Raw genomic sequence first — 9,482 nt, 5'->3', positions numbered from 1 at the left:
ATAGTTCTGCACATCTGTTCGACGTCCCTTCTTGGAAACGGGGATGACCTGTGCCCTTTTCCAATGCTTTGGAACGCTACGCTCTTCTAGAGACCTACGGTGCACCGCTGCAAGAAAGGAGGCTAGTTCCGTCGCGTACTCTGTGTAAAACCGAACTGGTAATCCCATCAGGTCCAGCGGCCTTTCCTCTTTTGAGCGATTTTAATTGTTTCTCTGTTCCTCTGTCGTCTGTTTCGATATCTACCATTTTGTCATCTGTGCGACCATCTAGAGAGGGAACTACAGTCCCTAGGCTTACACACTACTTAACCTAAATTATCCTAAGGACACACACACACACACACACACACACACACACACACACACACACACACACACCCATGCCCGAGGGAGGACTCGAACCTCCGCCGGGACCAGCCGCACAGTCCATGACTGCAGCGCCTAGACCGCTCGGCTAACCCCGCGCGGCCGCCATGTTTGTGTCACTTGTTCAGTTAATATTGTTTCCTCGCGTCAGTTTGTCTCCTTGTTAACTTATGTGTGTCAGTGCATTGGTCTCTGTTAGAAGTGAGGGGTTGCTTTGAATTCCGTGTTTATGTCTCGGTTGTCTCTGGTTTAAAATTAATCTTAAGTTATCTCTGGTTTAAAATTAATCTTAAGTTTGCCCGTCTTTTGCTTACATGTGTCTGCAGTCATATGTCTTCTAAATAGTGCAAAAGACTGTGATGTTGTATTGATAGGTTAATTTATGAAGCTTTCGCCACTGATTGTTTTTTAATATTTACTGCGCTGGAACGCTGAGATTGTGTAACAGTTGGTTTGATGGATGTATGGTTGCCACCGTTTAATTGTGTAAAGTTTAGAGCACCAGTTGCGCGAAGGTTATGTCAAGAGTTCAATGAATGCCAAGTAGTTGATCTATATCTATCATGTGTATTTTTGTGGAGTTTTATCGAAGATTTATTTTTCAAGAAATTGTTAACTACTTGCAAATGTCTTCTTGATGCTTAAGCAGAAACTACCAGTGATTAGGAAGTTGCTGCTACTGGAAAATTCTTTGTTTCGAAATTGATCATCAGCATTCAGTTCCGTTATTACTTTTGGTGGAAGATTTGGCTTAATGGTTTACGAATGGTTGGGTTTTACCATTTATTGATCTGCCTGAAAGATTATAGCCATTTATTTTCTACAACCAGTTGGAAGAAGAAAGATGTGTTTTGTTATTGCCAAATGTGATGAAATACATTGAAGAGCCAAAGAAACTGGTATACGCATGTGTATTGAAATACAGAGGTATGTAAACAGGCAGAATACGGCGCTGCGGTCGGCAATGCCTATGTAAGACAAGTGTCTGGCGCAGTTGATAGTTCAGTTACTGCTGCTCCAGTGGCAAGTTATCAAGATTTAAGTGAGTTTGAACGTACTGTTATAGTCGACGCAGGAGTGATGCGACACAGCATCTCCAAGGTAGTGATGAAGTATACCATGAATATCAGGAATACAGTAAAAATCAAATCTCCGACATCTCTACGGCCGGAAAAAGATCTTACAAGAACGGGAGCAAATACGACTGAAGAGAATCGTTCAACGTGAATGAAGTGCAACCCTTCTGTAAACTGCTGCAAATTTCAACGCTGGGCCGTCGACAGGTGTCAGCGTGCGAACCATTCAACGAAACATCATCGATATGGACTACCGGAGCTGAAGGTCCACTCGTGTACGCTTGATGACTGCACGAGACAGAACTTTACGCCTCGCCTGGTCCTGTCAACACTGACACTGGACTGTTGATGACTGGAAACATGTTGCCTGGTCCGACGAGTCTCGTTTCAAATTGGATGGACGTGTACGGGTATGGAGACAACCTCTTCAATCCATGGACGCTGCATGTCAGCAGGGGACTGTTCAAGCTGGTGGAGGCTCTGTAACGGTGTCGGGCGTGTGCAATTGGAGTGATATGGGACCCCTGATACGTCTAGATACGACTCTGACAGATGACACGTGCGTAAGCATCCTATCTGATCACCTGCATCCACTCATGTCCATCGTGCATTCCGACGGACTTGGGCAATTCCAACAGAAGAATGCGACCCCCGACAGACCATAATTGCTACAGAGCGGCTCCAGGAACACTCTTCTGATAGTATTTGGCAACACATCCTGTACAGTCGCAATGAAGTCATGAGATGTTCAACTGACTTTTTTATTAGAACATCTTACGCGTTTCGGGATTACACCCATCTTGTCCACCATGAAGGGCTTCGGTTGGCCACCGGGGCATTCCGAACTAGCCCCATACCAAGCCTCTGTGCAGAGGCTGGTGAACCGCCACTTCCTATGCGGCGACGGCTACTTACGGTACGCCAGGCGTATAAAACTTTGTCCACACCATACACACCTGCATACCATACCGTTGCTCAGCCTCCTCTGGCACGGTTATTTCATAACCGGCAACGTGCGACGCAGCCCTATGGGATTCGCGAACAGGATTGCCTCGCTGCGATGTCTATGGCTGGTCTTCGTGTTTTACGTCGCGGTTGGAGTAGATCTCCACCTTGGCTCCTCCGGAGACACAAACTTATTTTAGATTTGACTCGTTTTAAGAAGGATGGCACGCCAGATTTTACATTCCAGTCACTGTTTTTTAACATTTTAGATGTGTATCACGGTTTCACTGTCGTTTACACTGATGGCTCCAAACAGGAGAATTTCCTTGGCTGTTCTGTGGTGTTCCCTGATCATGTTACCCGGATTCGCCTCCCTGCTAAATATACCGTTTTCGCAGCGGAGCTCCACGCGATCCTGAAGGCACTGGAGCTGATGCATCGTGTTCGGGGCGATCGATTTCTTCTCTGCTCCGATTCTCTTAGTGCCTTATAATCACTGCAGAACCTGTACCCGACTGAGGAGATAGTCCAGCTGATATATGACCAACTGTACTTGCTCCAACGGCGGGGTGAAGAGGTATCCTTCTGCTGGGTGCCTGGTCATCTCGGCATATGGGGCAATGAACAGGCCGATCGGGCTGCCAAGGAGGCCTGCAGAGAGCAGGATGTGGTCCAGTGTCCTATCCCCTTGCAGTCGGTCATTGCTGCACTCCACAGGAAGTGCATGCAGTTGTGGGAGGACGAATGGCTGGCGGTGACGGCCAATAAAGTGCGGTTGGTAAAGTCAACCACTCGGCCGTGGCGTTCCTCCTGCCGGTTGCTCAGGCGGGAAGAGGTGGCCCTCACACGTCTTCGGATCGGGCACTGTCCTCTCACACATAGCTTTTTATTACGGCGGGAGGATCCTCCGTTTTGTGATGCTTGTGGTGTGCACATCTCTGTCCGGCACATTTTAACAGACTGCATTTTATACCGTGACGCACGGGCAGAAGCACAAGTTGATGGGGATCTGCCTTCTGTTTTAGCTAATGATGAGTCGTGTGTGTCTAGGGTTTTTAAGTTTTGTGGCGTGTCTGGACTCTGGCCTCAACTTTTAGGCTGGAGGTTTTAGTGTATTGCAGAGTGGCTGCTCCTCCCCTTTTTTCTTTGTGGTCAGCCAGCCACTTCCATCTGCTACATTCTTTTAGCTCCCTCTATCATTTTCTTCCTGTGTTGTCCATGTTTTACTGTTGACACCCTGCTTCATCCCATGCTTCGGTGTGGATGAGCACATACTGTATTTTTCAACGATTGTTACCCGTGTTTTATGTTCCGTTTTATATTTCTGTTCTGGGAATTTTCTTGACACCCGTCTCCCTCTGTTACTGAACGGGCGCTGAAGACCTTGCTATCGTGCGCTTAAAAAACCCCCTCTACTACTACTACTACCCCACCTGCAGACATCACAAACTACAACTCCTTCCTAACCAACCAGGCGTACAGCCTTGACAACTCAGAGAAAGTGTCGAATAACATAAGACTGCGACACAAGCAGTCTTGAAACAGAGCGGGTGTAATCCCGAAATACGTAACATGTTCTAATACAAGAGTCAATTGAACATCTCATGACTTTATTGCCATTGTACAGCATTGGTTGCTAAGTATTAACATAAAAATGATCGCAGGCCTCAGACGGGATTTTATGTCCTGTATATCACACTCGTCTGAGTTAAACACTTCTGCTCACTACCAACCTCCCCTGATATGAACATTATTGAGCATATCTGCGATGCCTAGCAACGTGCTGTTCAGAAGAGATCTCCACCCCTCGTGCTCTTATTGATTTATGGACAGCCCTGCAGGATTCATGGTGTCATTTCCCTCCAGCACTAATTCAGGCATTATTCGAGTCCATGCCACGTGATGCCGCGGAATTTCTGCGTGCTCGCGGGGGCGCTACACGATATTAGGAAATGTACCAGTTCCTTTGGCTCTTCAGTGCACATCTCGAAATCAAACTGCGTTATGATCAGGTAAGTGAGATCGCTCTGACGATGAAGTGTAATGCTCAGTTGTTGTTTCTGCTCCACTCCCTCACTCCCACACCGAAGAAGTCGTGAAGATGGCAGTAGAGGTGTTCTCACATCGACTCCTGAGACATAAATCTAAAGAGAAACATCACTCCGCTTTACAATCCAGAGGAATTAACCTTCAGTCTGCCTTTTATTGTAATACAAAGTCACAGGACGCCGTTAGTGTGCAAACAGTTAATCATCATGCGAAAACCGTGGCTCTCGCGAGCACCAACAGGCCGACTTGAAGTCCCGCAGCGCTGGCTGTGACAGGCCGCTACCCTTTGGGCCGTGCGCGGCTCGCGATATTACACAAGTTCAGGCCGACTGGGAACCTCGGGCAGTCCGGTCACGGCCGCCGACCGCTTCCGCTGGCTGGATGTTGGCTCACGGTTCGCCGCACACTTTCGCCGTCGCTGTCTCCGTCGCCGAACAAATCGACTGTGTCGCGGGTTGCCGCCGTTCTCAGGCGCTCCGGCACCCGCAGCTCGCGACGGCACGCCGTTCGCGAAGGATAATGCTTTCCGGTGCCGGAGCCTCTCCGGTCACACTAAATGGCACCTCGTGAAAGTTGCCGGTAGCGAGTATCGTGCAGCAAAGCGTGCTGGATTCCACGGAATTTTTCAGTAGGTGCACAGGATGAACGCAAATATCTTCAACAGAATAACCATGTCAAATTCCACGAATAATTATACAGTTACATTTATCAATAAATGAAAAAATTTTTTAGGAGTCTGCGATCATGTCAGTAGTTAATGTAATTTATCATCTTCGTCGTTTTATTATTTTCTAAAACCTATACAACTTGTATGGTACCTGTAAATTATGCTGTGTGTGTGCTTGTGCTGATATCTGAAGTTGTCACTAAACTCCAAATAAAAGTTGCTCTTGTTTTTCAAAGTGAGTGAACCTCACAGGAAATAATACTACAGAAGCTGACTATTCTCGGGTATGATTCGTCACAGACTCATACTTAAGTGCAACCCAATATTTTGTTGTTGTTGTCTTCAGTCCTGAGACTGGTTTGATGCAGCTCTCCATGCTACTCTATCCTGTGCAAGCTTCTTCACCTCCCAGTACTTACTGCAACCTACATCCTTCTGAATCTGCTTAGTGTATTCATCTCTTGGTCTCCCTCTACGATTTTTACCCTCCACGCTGCCCTCCAACGCTAAATTTGTGATCCCTTGATGCCTCAGAACTTGTCCTACCAACCGGTCCCTTCTTTTTGTCAAGTTGTGCCACAAACTCCTCTTCTCCCCAATTCTATTCAATACCTCCTCATTAGTTATGTGATCTACCCACCTAATCTTAAGCATTCTTCTGTAGCACCACATTTCGAAAGCTTCTATTCTCTTCTTGTCCAAACTGTTTATCGTCCATGTTTCACTTCCATACATGGCTACGCTCCATACAAATACTTACAGACACGACTTCCTGACACTTAAATCTATACTCGATGTTAACAAATTTCTTTCTTCAGAAACGCTTTCCTTGCCATTGCCAGTCTACATTTTATATTCTCTCTACTTCGACCATCGTGAGTTATTTTGCTCACCAAATAGCAAAACTCATATACTACTTTAAGTGTCTCATTTCCTAATCTAATTCCCTCAGATCACCTGACTTAATTCGACTACATTCCATATTCGTCGTTTTGCTTTTGTTGACGTTCATCTTATATCCTCTTTTCAAGACACTGTCCATTCCACTCAACTGCTCTTCCAGGTCCTTTGCTGTCTCTGACAGAATTGCAATGTCATCGGCGAACCTCAACGTCTTTATTTCCTCTCCATGGACTTTAATTCCTACTCCGAATTTTTCTTTTTGTTTCCTTTACTGCTTGCTCAATATGCAGATTGAATAACATTGGGGACAGGCTACAACCATGTCTCACTCCCTTCCCAACCGCTGCTTCCCTTTCATGCCCCTCAACTCATATAACTGCCATCTGGTTTCTGTACAAATTGTAAATAGCCTTTCGCTCCCTGTATTTTACCCCTGCCACCTTTAGGATTTGAAAGAGACTATTCCAGTCAACATTGTCAAAAGCTTTCTCTAAGTCTACAAATGCTAGAAATGGAGGTTTGCCTTTCCTTAATCTATTTTCTAAGATATTTTTTAGCATCTCAAATATTTTAGTATTCATTGATTAACTTTCTCTTTACTCAAATCCACTTTGAATCCCAGAAACATGTCGCCCTTACTAATCAGCAGGATACTTACTCAAGATCACGCATTCATACATTCACAAAATTATAATCCTTCGTTGTTGTCACCTGGTGAAGCTACACCATCACAAAACAGTGTCAGAATGGCGCAGCAGTTACTCTCCTGGAGATCTCGAAGCAAATTTACCTTCTGGATCTATAAAAATTTACTACTGCAAATAATTACTATGAGTAGAAGTAGTTCTTAACTGAACTGGCGATTCAGTTAAAGGCATGAGAATATTTATTTAATTTCTTCCGCACGAAACATTGATGCAATTCCTCGCGCATATTTACTACTACCATCTTGCAGAATTCGAATTTATTTAAATAACTTCGCGAATGGAATGAATGTATAAGAAAGATATGCTAATCTTCTGATTATTATTTGGTCTTAAGAGTACAAAGATGTTACAGAGGACAGGGCTGTTAAGGTTACATAAGACACATGAGATACGTGTGCTGCCACAGCACAGTCACACAATGACCACCTCTTTACCGTACATTTGCAGCCGGCCGCGGTGGCCGAGCGGTTTTACGCGCTTCAGTCGGAAACCGCGCGACTACCACGGTCGCAGGTTCGAATCCTACCACGGGCATGGATGTGTGTGATGTCCTTAGGTTAGTTAGATTTAAGTATTTCTGAGTTCTAGGGGACTGATGACCTCAGATGCTAAGTCCCATAGTGCTCAGAGCCATTTGAACCATTTTTATACATTTGCAAAAGCACATAAGATGCAAAACCTATTTAAAGTAAATGTAATACCATTTCTCTGAAGCCACTCGCAAGTCGGATACAGCACATAAACATGATATAAACTGCCCCACTTGATGGTAATCATGAGGGCCACTTGTATTCAACACTATTGCCTAAGAATTCAAGAATTCTCGACAAACCAATATGGGTCTTCATTAGTTGCGCAAAAAAGGTTAACTTCTACTGCACAATGGTGGCTTGAGAGGAGCTGTATAATTCTACGTAGCACTTCGCTAATGCAAACCCATTGTTCTTTTTTACATAGCTCTCTCTATACCCTTCTCAGCACACACAAATGCAGACACTTTTAGCAGAACACGATATCACACCGAAGGGAAAGTACGTCTTCGCACTAGCAGATACTTGGACGGTACACAGCGTACATGATCGCTTTGTCCTCGTTCAAAACTTGCAAACCACGCCTAGCTTCTGAGTTCACTTGCTCTTCATTGATTGAGGTCACGCGTATCTCAAAGATCGCCGGCAGAGAAAAGTACACGTGGAAACCGACCAGGGAGTTAAAAGATAACAGTGAAACTTCCACACAAGTAGTCGGCACGTAATACACTGAGGTGACCAAATTCACGGAATAGTGATATACAAATATACAGATGGCGCGAGGGGCAGGCATTGACAGAGCTATCACTTGTGCTCAGGTGATTCATGTGAAAAGTTTCCAACGTGATTGTGTTGGGAAATATGACTTTGAACGCAGAATGCTAGTTGGAGCTAGATGCGTGGGACTATCCGTTTCGGAAATCGTTAGGGAATTCAGTCTTCCGAGATCCACAGTATTAAGAGTGAGCCGAGAATACAAAATGTCAGGCATTACCTCTCATGACGGACGACCCACTGGCCGAAGGCCTTCACTTAACGACCTAGAGTGTTGTCAGTGCTAACAGACATGCAACACTGCGTGACATTGCCGCAGAGATCGATGTGGGACGTACCAAGAACGCATTCCTTAGAACAGTGCGGCGAAATATGCCGTTAATGGGCTGTGGCAGCAGACAACCGACGCGAGTACCGTTGCTAACAGCACGACATCGCCTGCAGTGCCTTTCCAGGGCACCTGACCATATCGCTTGGATCCTACGACTGGAAAACAGCGGCGCGGTCAGATGAGTCTTTTCAGTTGCTAAGAGCTGATGGTAGGGTACGAGTGTAGCGTAGACCCCACGAAGCCATGGACCCAAGTTGAGCCAGCCGCTGTGGCCGAGCGGTTCTTGGTGCTTCAGTACGGAACGGCGCTGCTGCTACGGTCCCAGGTTCGAATCCCGCCTCGGGGATGGATGTGTGTGATGCCCTTCGGTTAGTTAGGTTTAAGTAGTTCTACGTCTAGGGGACTGATGACCTCACATGTTAAGTCCCATAGTGCTCAGAGCCATTTGAACGCAATTTATGAAACTTCCTGGCAGATTAAAACTGTGTGCACCGACCGACACTCGAACTCGGGACCTTTGCCTTTCGCGGGCAAGTGCTCTACCATCTGAGCTACCGAAGCACGACTCACGCCCCGTCTCACAGCTTTACTTCTGCCAGTATCTCGTCTCCTACCTTCCAAACTTTACAGAAGCTCTCCTGCGAACCTAGCAGAACTAGCACTCCTGAAAGAAAGGATATTGCGGAGACATGGCTTAGCCACAGCCTGGGGGATGTTTCCAGAATGAGAATTTCACTCTGCAGCGGAGTGTGCGCTGATATGAAACTTGCTGGCAGATTAAAACTGTGTGCACCGACCGAGACTCGAACTCGGGACCTTTGCCTTTCGCGGGCAAGTGCTCTACCATCTGAGCTACCGACGCACGACTCACGCCCGGTCTCACAGCTTTACTTCTGCCAGTATCTCGTCTCCTACCTTCCAAACTTTACAGAAGCTCTCCTGCGAACCTAGCAGAACTAGCACTCCTGAAAGAAAGGATATTGCGGAGACATGGCTTAGCCACAGCCTGGGGGATGATTCCAGAATGTTTTAATCTGCCAGGAAGTTTCATATCAGCGCACACTCCGCTGCAGAGTGAAAATCTCATTCTGAACGCAAGTTGTCAACAAGGCACTGTGAAACCTGGTGGTAGTT

General features: G+C 46.1%; 1 non-coding gene across 1 annotated transcript; it reads right to left on the bottom strand.

Annotated features, from left to right (window-relative positions):
• Positions 1-9,136: 9,136 nt before the first annotated feature.
• Trnas-cga lies at positions 9,137-9,210 on the bottom strand. The gene has a single exon. It is a non-coding gene; the product is annotated as a tRNA-Ser (tRNA).
• Between the last annotated feature and the right edge of the window lie 272 nt (positions 9,211-9,482).

This window comes from Schistocerca piceifrons, chromosome 1 (assembly GCF_021461385.2).
Source record: "Schistocerca piceifrons isolate TAMUIC-IGC-003096 chromosome 1, iqSchPice1.1, whole genome shotgun sequence".
NCBI lineage: Eukaryota > Metazoa > Arthropoda > Insecta > Orthoptera > Acrididae > Schistocerca > Schistocerca piceifrons.
This window is presented reverse-complemented; position numbering and strand designations above follow the sequence as displayed.